General features: G+C 40.3%; 1 protein-coding gene across 1 annotated transcript in view; it reads right to left on the bottom strand.

Moving 5' to 3' along the window:
- Positions 1–10,483, bottom strand: part of LOC150078686 (G protein-coupled receptor dmsr-1-like) — a 34,059-nt gene extending 23,576 nt beyond the window's left edge. Inside the window, exon 1 of the mRNA XM_090382601.1 lies at positions 10,261–10,483. The gene's annotated coding sequence lies outside the window, so the exon portion shown is untranslated. The remainder of the gene's footprint in view (positions 1–10,260) is intronic.
- Between the last annotated feature and the right edge of the window lie 3,863 nt (positions 10,484–14,346).

Raw genomic sequence — 14,346 nt, 5'->3', positions numbered from 1 at the left:
GAGAGTCAAAAAAATTGAATAAGTTCGTAAGAAATGGTTAAATAGGGCCGGATTTGAACGATTGGATGTTTTTTTAGAAGAAAGGGCGTATTGGTGACTGTCTTGGGTATTGGGTTCGAAAAATTCGGAAATGAAAGGAAGAGTGAGCAAGGTAAGTGGAGGATAAGAACAGTGAATGGGAACAGTCCACAAATGAAAAAAATGGCATTCACTGTGGCGCGTTCAGTTGTAACAAAGCTGTTGACGTTGCCTGTTGTGTAGAAAGTCTACCAACTGAGGGCTCTGTGGTTTGTTGCGTCTCCGAAACGTCTTTTGCTTTGAAAGCAAGACAAAGTGGCCACTATCATCAAAGCCTGCTCCGAATCCGTTAAATAGTTTTATTCATGCGCATCACGTGATGTGCGAGAGTTTTATTATTCCTAGACTTAAGATTCATATGGAAAGTGTTTTCTACAGAAAAATACTCCTCCTTTTAAGTTGCTATGGTAACTATTGCACGTACCACCATTACAATATTTTTCTTTCTTTGGCGCGGTTTTATTGATTATGTCTCGGATTGCACCTAAGGGAGAATGAGAAAATGATGTTAGAGTTTACAGCAAGGAAATTAAGGACACGACGTGTCAGTGTGAACCTATGATTCGTGCCATCAGATTTCGTTTCATTAGAATTCGTTCCGCGAGGTGTCACTGCAAATGCAACCCTACTACCAGGGGATTTTATAACGGTTGAGGGACACAAACCCCGAAAAATGAAGGTATGGGCTCCTTCAGCACGACAATGTGCCGTCCCACATGTACCCACCTTATTCTGCTGATTTGGCACCATGCGACTTTCGGCTATTCCCAAAATTAAAACAGGACGCGAAAGGAAAATGACTCGAGTCGCTTCAGAAAATGGAATCAGACTCAACGGACTGCCCAACAGACTCCAAAATGTTTGGACGAATGGCAGTGGGGTGGCAGAAGGAGATTGCTGAGGAATATTAACTTGTAAACATTTCTGAATGAATAAAACTATTCTTTTACAACATTCACCGAACTTTATGATCAAACCGGGTATAATATTTTGGTGGGGCAGTATTGCCCCACGACATCCGATCGACTGTTCCTTCGACACAATTTTAATAACCGCCCGACTTCAAACACCTTTAATATCCTCGCGCTCGGCAGCTACGTATTAGTGGAAATGTCACACCCCAATGGGTTTGTAACGTCTGATTCGGAGAGCGCGAGTTTGTGTCACGACATCACGTTTTGGAAACAAGTGGAACGTGAACGGGAGGACGGATCGTTGCACTGAAACGCCACGGAGGAGGGCCGACGTGCGAAATGTGCTCGGCGATGGAAAGAAGGAAGAAGTCACACAAATGAATATGATTAGAACTTTATGGCTGTTCGGATAAACTTCCTTATTGACACGGATGGATGTTGGGCAGCACTAACGCGGCATTAGACGATGGGGTGGAGCAGAATGACCCCCGGCACTGTTCATTTTTCTACTTCGGTAAATATAAGTAGACGCCATTTTATTGTAGGGAAAAAAAAAAAAAAAAAAAAAGTCTCTATAATATCTGCCATTTTTCTGATGAGATGACCATAACAATCGAAACGGCCGGTTATGGTGGTGCAACGAATTACAAATATAAGTTAAGTTAGACTTCTCTTATGAGCGCTGGCAGATAGCACAGGAAGTACACTGAAAGGACAGAATTCGTGGGATACTTGGTTCCTGGGCAACGCGACGCTCTCATCCCTCTCGCTAGAGATGGACCCACCGCTCAGGTGCAGTGTATATAGGTACACTGCATTCACGTAGATGGTAATTCGATGTCAGCATGGATAAACATCATGAGTTAACCGACTTCGAAAGAGAGATGATAGTGGGTTTCCGACGGATGGGTCACTCTATCGCTGAGGTGGTATAGAAATTGCACTATCCCTGTTCGACAGTATCAAGAGTGTATCGGGAACACGCCATTTCCAGAATAAGATCTCATCGTGGACAGCGTGGTCATCGACGCATTGTTTCAGCCAACCGCAGAGCGACAGTGGCACAAATCACCGCCGACTTCAACGAGGGAGGCCCCACCACAGTCCCATTGCTAACACCACGACACAGGACTCGACACCTCAGCTGGGCGAATGAACATCGGCACTGGACCTTGGATGACTGGAGACGGGTCTCCTGGTCCGATTCGAACTGACCGGAGGGTGCGTATCTGGCGGAAACAAGGAACTGTTCAGGCAAGTGGACGGTCGGTAATGGTCTGTAGCGTGTTCAATAGGCACACGTTGGAACCTCTGGTACATCGACGCATCTCTGAACAGTCCAGGTTACAGAAGGACAATGCGCCTCCCCACAGAGCCGTGGTGACTAGAACGTGGTTCGAAGAGCATTCTGTAGATTTGACCACTATGGAATGGCCTCCCCATTCATCGAACATGAAGCCTGTGGAGCATCTTTGGGATGCTGTGGAAAGGTCCGTTCGAGCTTTGGATCTATCAAGTGTGGAATAGGAATGGGTTTGAATCTCTTCTTGACTGGAGAAAATTTCTTGGGGTTTTGTGGTAGAGAGACAGTTCGTTTCCAGAGAGAGTCGCGTGGCTGTTTTTAACTAGAAAATTGGGTGTATCATCCAGGAAATTGGTTAGGCAGACTAAAGAAATGAGCAATTTACAGATAACATACACCATACTGCCAAAAGTATCCGGACACTCTTAGGATTTGGGAACGGACCATTCCTGGTCCGTTCCCAAATCCTAGAACGGTGGCTGACGTAATCACCAAATGGAAATGTGATACTCCAGCGACCACTGTCACCATCACAACCACATCACGAACCCACGACTACCATCAGGTATTGATGTCCCTGGTTGCGCAGTTTTACCTTTCGATATCTTCAAATTGGACTCAATCAAGAGGAATCTTCTCCCAGCCTAACTTCTACTTCTAAAATCAGCTCTTGGCACTCGAGGGCTGTTTGATTATGGACCCCTGGCACAGTCTGCACTAATCCCCAATAGTGCAGACTGCGCAGGAACTGGAACTCGTCCCTCAATGAACTGCCTGATGCTAATTCAGAATTTCTTGGTGTAAGTAGGTTGACTGATTTTGTGCCAAGGAAATTAAGAGTATGAGGCGTCGGTGTATTCTGTCTATAAATTTCTTATCTGGATAAAAGACTCGTTGCCCAGAAGATAAAGCCATGCTCTCCTTATAAAAGAAGATAAAGCCATGCTCTCCTGTTTCTCCTTTTAAACACAGTTTCATTTTATTATATTTTTTGAGTTTAACAAAGAAACTGAACCCCACACAGTGGGATTCTTTCAGGAGAAAAATCCTCCTTTGTGGCCGAACGCTGACTTCCTTCTAAGGTGGTGATCAGCAGCATCCAAGAAAATTCTTCAAAGGAGAAAAATATTTTATCAGAATCATGACTAGATGTTTTACAGCCCATCTGGAAAGAAACACGATCAATGAAAAGAAGAAAAGCAAGAGAAGGAAATACATCATTCTCTCTCACTCTTACTCTCTCTCTCTCTCTCTCTCTCTCTCTCTGTCTTTTCTTCCAAGCAGAAAGATAACGGGAAATAATGGTTTGAGAAAGCTGAAGTCAGTTTTTCTGAACAATAAATCCTGCGAAATGCGATAAGACCGCTTTGTACTCCTCAGCAATGACGTCATCACCTCCTGACAATGACTTTTTAACAGAAGTGAGCTCATGTCGTGAACGATGTTGTTGTTGTTGTTGTTGTCATTATTGGTTTTAGGAGCATCAATTCTGAGGTCGATTTTCTGTTTGCTGGATGAAAATTCGAGTTTTCGGGAGTAAAAACCATGGTCCCTCGCCTAAGACCAACTAACTCAGCCACTTTGGGAAAAAGGCCCATAAAAGTTCCTCACGTCATTGATGGAACTCGAACTCAGGTCTTTTTCACCCAGTGTGGGGGAGGACAGCGATCCTACCAATGTTACTCACGAGGGCTAGATATTGTGATATCGGGCACTAATATTGTGAGTAGACCCTTATCTGGTGTTTGTCAATTTCGAGTATTTTGTGGTCGATGTGCCTGTTTGTTGGATGAAAAACCCCATGCGACAATAAATTATTTCCATGGGCTCAAAAATGGAAGCTGAGATATCACATTGGAATGATAAACAGAATCTTTGACAGTGGAGAAAAGAAGTGATTATTCTGTTTTAAAAAACAGAACCATGCACTGGTGTACGTCTATTGGACTTGTTCTACATTGCTCAACAAAATGTTTTCATGAATATTTTATTGCGAATAATATCTCCGAAGACACTGTTCGCAATAAAATAGGTGGTGGAGGAATATCTTGAAACTGAAGATGTCCAACGACTGCCGTGGCCAGCACGATCAGCAGATTTAAATCCATCTGTGCTGGTGGATGTTATTGTTTGTTTGTTGCCACGGATTCTTATAGACACCACCCTTATATTGAGCATGATTCACCGCTCTCAGGCCTGTTTAGCCGTTGGAGGGGATTATACACTGTATGCACATAATGTGACAATATTTTTGAGTATGTTGTACCTACTACTGAAATGTGACCTTTTTGGTAGTCCTTATACAATATTGTATGGTAAACCACCACCAGACCAACTGTCCCTCTTCATCGCAAGCTGCACGAGTTACACCACGTTTTCTACGTCTTCTCTTAATTTTGTGGAGAACTTTAAGGAGATAACGGGAACGTTTCCCTTTTACAACGATCTCCCAGTCTCAGAAACTTCATATCATTATAGCATGCACAGGATGAAAACGAAAGATCCATCACTCATCAGAACCCGCGGCCATCCACTCCACAGGAATTACAAGAACTGTATGGCGCGTATGACCAACTATAATCCCAGAATGTTAGAGGATGTCAATTGAGTCAATTCCAACTTGTGCCAACTTGTTGCTGACAAAAAAGGAGTCCTACATGATTTCAAGCAGGTTCACTTAATAAAATTGGCACTAAGTAGGTAATGCAATGTATGGCTTAGATAAAATTATATGAAGACCACTGCATGATTTAAGATAGGAGTTCAACAGAACCCTTCAGAAGATCCCTTGATCAATGATTGGTGATGTGAACTGCAAAATAGGAGAGGGCCCATACTAAACCTATGAAACGAGCAGACAAACCTCCAAAGCTGGCAGAATGTGACGAGAGTTCAACAAAGAATTGTCCACTCGGAACGCAGGTCAACGTTGTCGCAGCGTGCACACAAACACAGTACACAGGATCCTGCATGATATGGATACCAGGATCGTGCAACCGTCCCCAAGCCACTAATCAGCCCGACTACTGCCAGACATTGTCTAGCTTGGTGTAAGGATCGGCCTTCTTGGACTGTGGACCAGTTGAAAGATGTGCTGAAGAGAAACTGCCAAAAAAAGCAGAGTTCAGTTGGTCTTCTCTCTGTAAGCCGAAGGTGAAAAATATTGGAGGATATTTATGAAAATCTGGCAGAGATTGTTCGTGTTCCAGACTAGAGGCTATCACAAAGGTTAAAGGTATCACAACAGGTTACTAGTTTTCCTGTAAATAAAGGTTATTTGTAGATACGCAGGTGTCCGGATATTATTGGTAGGTAGTGTATATACCCACCACCACTACACCTTTAATATCACGGATTTCAGAGCTTTCCATCCACTTCCCCTTTGACAGCGACTTCGCTTAATGCCCTGAATTAAAAAAATACTTATTCTTCAATCGCGATTTAATTTTGTCAGTGATGGTTCCTGTTATTTCTCCTAAAAATGTTGGCGTGTAAATAAACTTGGGTCCCCATCTTTTTCTCCTTGAAATTCTTATTTGTTCGTCCCTTAAGAAAATACACGAACAGAACTTTAGGATATTGTTTTTTTAAGTTGTCTTTGATACTCCTCTAAAATACTCGGCGTGGGTTTCAAATTAGAAGTCAATCTTAGAGGCTGCGTTTTCATTTTGGCCTTCTCGAAATTTCTCTTTCTATTCGTGATCCTCTATTGGTGCCATCCACTGCCTTTGTAACGTTGGTTGTTGATTTAAGTCTCGAGCGATTATTCAGTCTGCGCTTGGCAGTTTCAATTGACCTTGACAACGGGTTGGAGTAACGGAATTGTCTAGCATTGAGTGCGAAGTTGCTCCAGCGGAACTTGAGAAGTTTCTTTTCAGACTTGTCGACAGCCAAACAATTCTCTTTTGTCTAATGGACTTGTTAAGATTTCCTTCGTGCGCAGAACCGCGTGCATTATGCTACCAAAGTTATTGGGACATTAAAGATCAAGGGGTGCATAATGATGATTTTTTTTACGGTGGTAGCGAGTTTTAGAATGGATAATTTCTTTCAACCACAGCGAACATGTAGGGAAGTTCAATCCACGCTACTCATTGAAATTAGACCACAAACTGGGTGAAAAAGAGCTGAGTTTGAGTCCTGTCCTGATTCGAACTCCAGTATTTCCACCCGGTTTGGGGAGAACAGCGATTCTGCGAACTATGTTGCCCACGAGGGCCATGGTTTATTGTTAACTCCTATGATCTAGTGGTCGTGCCAGTGTATAAACAAGAATGTTTATTTTTTCATTGGTGACAACATTCATTTCACCCTCAGTGTACATCTACCGCACTTGGAACAGTCGAAAAATAGAGAGCTAAATCTGGAATACAGAGAGCGAAAAAAGGTTAAGGACATTCAGAGACTACAGATAGGAGCAAAGTTGATTATCTCCTTTAGAGTGATCGTTACTGTTGTCCATTAGCGATGCAGATGTTCTTACAAGCTTATTGAATTCCTTCGTCAGTAGAGGAAAGAACTCAGATGAATTGTTTCCAATGTATAAGAAGAATAAGAGCATATATTTCGTCTTTAAGGTAAAAAGAAGATAAAAGCGTTGTCCCTGTGCTTCTACGAAAATCATTTATGGAGCAGATATCAAAAAGCATCCCAAATGGGATTTCGGAACTCGAACGTTCACTACTCATCAGAAAAACGAGATCATGCCTAGCAAATTGAAAAGAAATCAGTCAAATGAGGTCCTCGTGGGTAGCAAAGTTGGCAGAATCGCCGTTCTTCCCACAACGGGTGGAAAAGACCTCAGTTCGAGCTAAATTAGATGTGGCGAGTTTTATGGGCCGTTTTCACAACGTGGCTGAGTTAGCCGGTCTCAGACGAGGGCAGCATAGTTTTTCTCCCGGAAACAGAAAATCGACCACAGAACTTACGCATTTTACATGGGGAAATATGGCCTTAGTCGTTGATGCTCTTAAAACCCAAGAACAACAACAGTCAAATGAGAGGGTCTTAGAGATCCAATGCTTGACCAGATTCTTTGTGGTCTTCACCACAGTAGTGATTACAGGAGACTGCTGCACCCATTCGACTTGCGCTTCTTCTTATGGCTGCTGGTAATATTACATTTAGTACGTACATAGTTTGGCCATCCTCCTCATGGCGTGGAGGGGTACTGGGAAGCAGTCTTCCTAGTAACTAAGATGCCAGAAACAACAAACACACTACACTCATTTCTTGCCATTGTACAGAGTTTTGTATATTATCACAGAGAACCATGGAGGAGGTGAGCTAGCCTTACACAAGACACAACACATGTCCACATGGCCATTGGTCTTGTTGAAATTTGCCCCACCGTTTTCTCGAAGTCTTCAATGTGAAGTTTACCTTAAAGCTCTCGTTTCTTGTGATCACCAAGTCGATGAGATAGAAAGAGAAATCGATGCTCCAACAATTGTAGAATTCTGTCGGTAAGCGTATATTTGCCGCTTATTTACACCTGAGGAAAAGACCACAATTCAAATCCCTCTCTCGACGTAAGGAACCTTTATGGGACGTTTTGACACTAGCACAGTTAGTCGGTCGGGAAAGAAGGTTACATGGCTTTTCTTTCCCGGTAACCCCTCTTGGGATTTTCATCCCGCAAAATGGAAAAACGATTAAGTTGGGCATATGTGTTAAGAGTCCAAGAAATTAATACCATACGGTGTTTTATACACGATATACTCTGTTCTACGATTAATATCCAGGCTCCCTCCATGGATGGAGAAACAGGTCCTATGCATACAACATGTCACAGAACCTGCTATAAATATGCACACTGGACTTCGGACAGACAATTGCAAAAGTGGGCTTGGAAAATGACACGTTCAACAGAATTACCTCAACAGTTCAACAGAACTGGTCACCTCAACAAATGCTAGACGCCGATTAACATGGTGTAAGGAGCGCGAATCCTGGACTGCAGAGTAGTCGAAAACAGTCCTATGGACAGATGAGTAGACGTTCGCACTCTACCAGTCTGATGGCCATTCCTGGGGGGTGGCGAATGCCAGGGGAACAGTTCCTTCCTGATTGTATCTTCCCAACAATGAAGTTTGGTGGAGGCAGTGTCATGATATGGGGCTGCTTTTCATGGTTTGGCTTGGGCCCATTAGTTGTTATCGACAAAACCATAAATGCTGTGCAATACCAGGACAACTTGGACAATTATGCACTTCCAATATTATGATAATACTTCGGGTATGGCCCAAACCTGTATCAGCGAGACAACGCGCCATGAAATACTGCTCGTGTCGTAACAGAGTGGTTTGAGGGCTTGGGTGTGGAAAAGTTCGATTAGCCAGTCCAGAGCCTTATCTGGATCCTATCGAGCATCTTTGCGGTGTATTGGATCGTGCACGTGGATATTGCCCAAAGAACAAGGACGAACTGGTGGCTGTGTTGAAGGCCGAGTGGAGGAACATATCACATGTCATTTATAAAAAGCTGGTTGAGAGTATGCCGCGAAGGTTGAAGGCCATCATAAAAGCAAGAGGTTTCAGCACTAAATATTAAATGACACAATGAAAGCTCTTTTTTGTGTAAAGGCAAATGTCCCGATATTAATGGTAGGGCAGTGTATCTTATGATATATTGTTGCTGTGAAAATATGTCCGTACAAGTACCTCGCCTCATTGGCGGGATTCCAACTCAAGCATTTTTTTCCGAGTGAGCAGGGACTTATTTTCAGTTTTGACATGTTTCGATCTCGGAGACATTGGATTGTGACGATCCGTTGGAGACTTTGGTATTTATGTCTGTGGGTCATAATAGAAGAACCAAGACTTGTGACTACTTGCAATTTTTATCCAAGAGGTTGGATTTTTCTAAAATCTCTGAAACTAGGCACATTTCTTTTCTTTTCAGTCGATAAGATTTTTGAACCATCTTAGTACAAGCTTCCTCGATATTTTTGGTCAAAATCAATCCAGCAGTTTCTCTGTCCTTCTGCTATCTTCCTAACATAGTCAATTGACGAATCATTTACTTCTCACTCAAGGGTCACTTGGAGATATCGGACGCCAGGATCTTCCCTTACCTTGTTGCATCTCTGTAAACTTGTAGCGTTTTTTGAATGTAATTTTTCCCGACCTTCACTTTAATGTATCTCCTCTGAAAATTTACTGCTACAGTAAAACTTTTAATGATACCATATAACAAACTGAATCCAAGCAAGTCATATAATACTGCTGTTCATGCAATGAATTCAGCAAGTTCCATCTTACTGATGTTTCCAGATGGTCGACAATATACCAATATGGCTAACACCTTTATGGTTTAATAGGCGGTTTAAATGGTTTAAGACCTGTTATGGATTAATATGATTTAAGAACTGTTATGGGTTAAAATGGATAAGACCTGTTATGCGTTAATATGGTTAAGACCTGTTATGAGTTAATATGATTAAAGACCTGTTAATAAACATCCATTTGGAGAAGTCTTACTTCAAATCCAAGACTGTAGGAATTTTTAAAGACTACTTTAATCAGGTTTGTATTTAACCGATCTCAGGCGAAGGGAGTAGGGTTCCTCTCCACAAGTTATCCTGGAATTTCAAGTAACCACAACATTGTTTCTTATGTTTTATATCGCGAGCATTCTTTAAAAAATCGTCTAAGATTTGCTATTTTAAAGAAAAAATTAACTGCAGCAGTCTGCAGACATTTTTTTTGCACTCAGCCAGCAGCCCCCGTCCTACAAGCTAAAGAATTACAATTGAACTAATAAATCTCCGCTTTGTTTGTTTAGTAACAGAATGAATCTCTTTTAACCATTTCATTAACATTTGAAGCACATGAATGCCAATATTTCCAGTTCCAGATAAAATCATTTTTATAGATATCATAAACATGTCTACTAAATTTTACACTGAAATATCGTTTGCCAGCACTACTTGTATATATGAATGCCAAATACTTGACATCTTACCTGACATCACAATAGGTGGATATCATCCATAGTCAGTGAAATGCTCCAACTGGTCGCTCTCCTTGTAGTTTAAAGACCTACATTCAGTCCATCAACTTCTCTTACGTGTTTGTGTCCATCGCTACTCTAAAAGCAACCGTTTTGTTCGTAAAGGCCACAGCCGAACTAGCTTGTTGCATTAGTTTTTGCATCTGCTCCCACACTATGGAACGTAGTTCCAGTAGACAGCTGTCCGGCTGCCGTAAGCCCTTTCCTCCCGCAGGGTGGCGCTACTTACAGTACGAGGAGCCAATAACACATCCACCTGTATCGCAAGACCTACGAGAGAGTGCGATGGATCTTCAGACGTTAATGCAAACACCAGAAATTGCTTGAACCAAGCAAAACGTGCTGCTATCATGGAGACGTAAAGAAAGGAGGGAAAATTGCACGAACACGCGTTCATAAGAGCTGGAGCAGACACGATTCCTACGAAACTAATTCAGCACATTTTACAGAAGTCGCGTACAGCGTTTAATCGAGTAAAAAGGGAAGACGGTGATACATTGAAATTAAAGTTCCAAAGTTTAGAAACAAATCCAGTCACTGAAAGGAAGTTAATAAATAATGAGGTAATCAAAAGTAAGAGGAATTAGAGGTACAGTACTTCTGTCCTTTAGTTGTTGTTGCAGGGTTTTATTGCAACAAACTGCGTGTGTTCTGAGGTCGATTTTCTGTTTGGTGGAAGAAAAACCCCAGTTTCCGGGAGAAAAAACCATGCCCTTCTTGCCTGAGACCATCTAACTCAGCCGAGTTGTGAAAGGCCCATAAAAATTCCCCTCTGTCATCCATGGAACTGGAACTCAGGTCTTTTCCACCCGGTGAGTTCTGTATATCCTTTGGAAAGGTTCACTGATTATAAGAACTTTGACAAAGTTCTTGGATTTGAGAAATTGATTTAAACTAAAAACTTTGACCTTTCCATAGCTAAATTTAATAATATAGCATGTGTCTGAAGCTAAAGTAGCTCCCTTTTACTTGAAGATTGTGAAGAATTTTCAAGATCAGAGGAAAAAATTGATAAAAATCAAACTGATTTAGTATTTAGAAAATACAGTAATAATTGTAGCGTACAAAAAATTTAATTACTTTTGTTGTACACTAATTGTATTTACTTTTATTGTACAGTAATTGTATTTACTTTTGTTGTACAATAATTGTTTTTACTTTTCGATCTGCAAACTACCTTTTTTATATTAAAGCCATATAAATTTTAAAATATATGTATTTAATATATTTTTTTAAATAAATCTATTATGGAAATATACCAGGTGTCGCTGTAGGTTATGATGACAGCAGATGTAACTCGAAAATTCGATGCCATGACGTCATGAATGAAGTATTTAGAATTTAGAAAATACAGTAATAATTGTAGCGTACAAAATATTTATTTTCTTTTGTTCTACAGTAATTGTATTTACTTTTGTTGTACAATAATCGTATTAACTTTTCGATCTGCAAACTAACTTTTTTGTATTAAAGCCATATAAATTTTAAAATATATGTATTTAATATATATTTTTAAAGAAATCTATTAAGGAAATATACCAGGTGTCGCTGTTGGTTATGATGACAACAGATGTAACTCGAACATACGATACCATGACGTCATGACTGAAGTAATCATAACCAACAGCGACACCTGGTATATTTTAATGATAGATTTCTTAAAAAAAATATATTAAATGCATTAATTCGGATTTTATTATTTTAAATAAAAAACAGTCTAAAATATAGCATTTCTACGCATGTTCCAAGGGAGATTTTTAGAGAGAATTTTAAATTCTAGACAAAGAAACGTTATTACTTAAATTTAATTATAGAAAAACAAATTTATATTTAAGAATTTCTTCTTAAGTATCGAAAATTAAAAAAAATATATATATGTACAAAAAATTGCATATAAAAACGTATTCAAAGCGAAATTTTTAATAATGAAAAATTTTATAAATTAAATTGAGGTTGATTTTTTACGAACCCCTTTCTTTATTTTAACATTTATTAGACAATATTTTATTTAGACGCGTTTTTTTAAATTCTAGGATGACACTTTGCTCTCCTCACCCATAGATGTTGCTGTTTATGAGCGCCAAAGGAAACTAAGGCCATGATGCATATCAGAATTTTGCTTTTGCAAAAAAGAGTTTTAAAAAATTGTTCTCCTACAGTAAATCAGAATTTGTCAGTGTGTGTTTTGGGGTTTATAGCTTTCGACAATGATTATGGAGCTGCCGAGCGACAGTCCCATTCCCAGTGGGCAATGTCCATTACAGTATTAGAAGTCGGGAGTCCAATTTAATCAAATCAATGATGTCAAAGGTTTTCTCCTCGTTTTACCATCTACTCGCTAGATGGCAGCAATATCACGCCTACAGATAACTCCAAAATTTCATTTTACACTGATATGTCACTAAATTTGTGATTGAAAGTTGCCCATTGTAACCGTGTCTAAACCTGTAACCTAAATAGTGATAACTCATAAGGACAAATACGAAAAAATGTGCCATTAAATTTTGAATTTTTAATCTGCAGTTTTAGGACTAACAAATCCAATTCTGTGACGGTTTGAATCTGCTTTCCTTTGCATGACGTGTACCCCAGTTTCTGCGGATGGCACGGCTCTATATCCTCTCCACCTCAGGTCCGCTATTTACAACCTCCATTAAAATGGCCTTTAAGAATTCCTCCAGTCTTGAATGGATGCAAACCCAAACTGTCCCAAAGAGTGACTAGAGACGAACCCTCTGTATTGTAACAGGAACTAGTAAATCGGTAAGTGAAGATCGTTGAGTTGAAACATCCAGGAACCTGGTTATGAGTAGGTCTTTAGAAGATGTGAGATAACTATCATACATAAAAGTACTTTTAAATACCAATCCCGAATTATTCAACCGAAATTTATCTGCGTGCTTTGCGTAATGAAAATTGGTGACACTTCTGTGAAATGTTGAGCTATATTTCACCTAGATGTCCTTCCTATTTATTTGTGGAATTAATTTTGAACGGAGGTTTATCATTTATCATTCCTTGAAATTCCATAAAGTTATGAATTGATTGGAATAGTCAATTTAATATTCAAATTTTAATTAAAATTTAATACAGTGTAAATTAGAATATTAGACATATGTGATTTATGTTCATTTTCAAAACTCGAGTTTTGAAAGAAAATCTAATTTGAAAATGAAATCGAGTTTTGAAGGAAAATTTATTGGGTCAGCATCTGTCACTTGCTGGCCCAGTAGATTTTCTTCCTTTCGTGTCAGGCGGAATTTTTATGGGCCTTTTCCACAACGTGAATGAGTCAGTCGGTCTCACGCGTGGTGGTTCGAAAACTCATGTTTTTTTGGCAGCAAATGTAAAATCGACCAGACAAAATGCGCAATGTGGACTAAGTCGCTGATACGCCTAAAAATGTCTGTGAAAGTTATGCTGTGAGGAGTTGTCAAGTCACTACACCCCTTGTCCTACTCTTCCCTTCCTTCGAGTCTTCTCAAGGTGGATTCCCTTCACAAGCAACCAGATGGACGCACGGATACCCCCGGGTGGGTCGGTCATCGTACGGGTGCATTTCACGTAAATGGACTAGGATTGGAACTTCTATAAACTCTAGCTGCAGCCTGGTAAAAGCCCGGACCCAGTATAGGGCTAAGATCCAGATGTCCAATATAATGGCCCTTTTCCTCTCAGGCCATTGACCTAATCTGTCTGGGAGAAACATGGCTTAAACCTAATCAAGAGTAGTAATCTTCTATGCTACTACCGGCATCTACATGCTGTGCGCCTCTAGAGCGCACTACACGGGTGGTTATGTGGCCATGGTGTTTAACACTTCCCTTTTCTCCTAGAAAACTGAATGTCAATTACAACTCAGTCTTTTGAAGCAAAAATAGTATCACTGAGATTCCACTCTAGCCACACTGATATCGCATCTATTTATATTCCTCCAGGACCAACCATCGAAATCATCGAAGAGTTAGTGCCCTGGTTGCTAAATTGCCACTTAATTGTGGTCATCTTGTCAGGCACTGCAAGTTCCTTCAATATATG

This window comes from Mastigoproctus giganteus, chromosome 10 (assembly GCF_048544385.1).
Source record: "Mastigoproctus giganteus isolate SK-2022 chromosome 10, ASM4854438v1, whole genome shotgun sequence".
Lineage (NCBI taxonomy): Eukaryota > Metazoa > Arthropoda > Arachnida > Uropygi > Thelyphonidae > Mastigoproctus > Mastigoproctus giganteus.
Note: the sequence above shows the minus strand (reverse complement) of the source record. Positions and strands in the feature narration are given on the sequence as shown.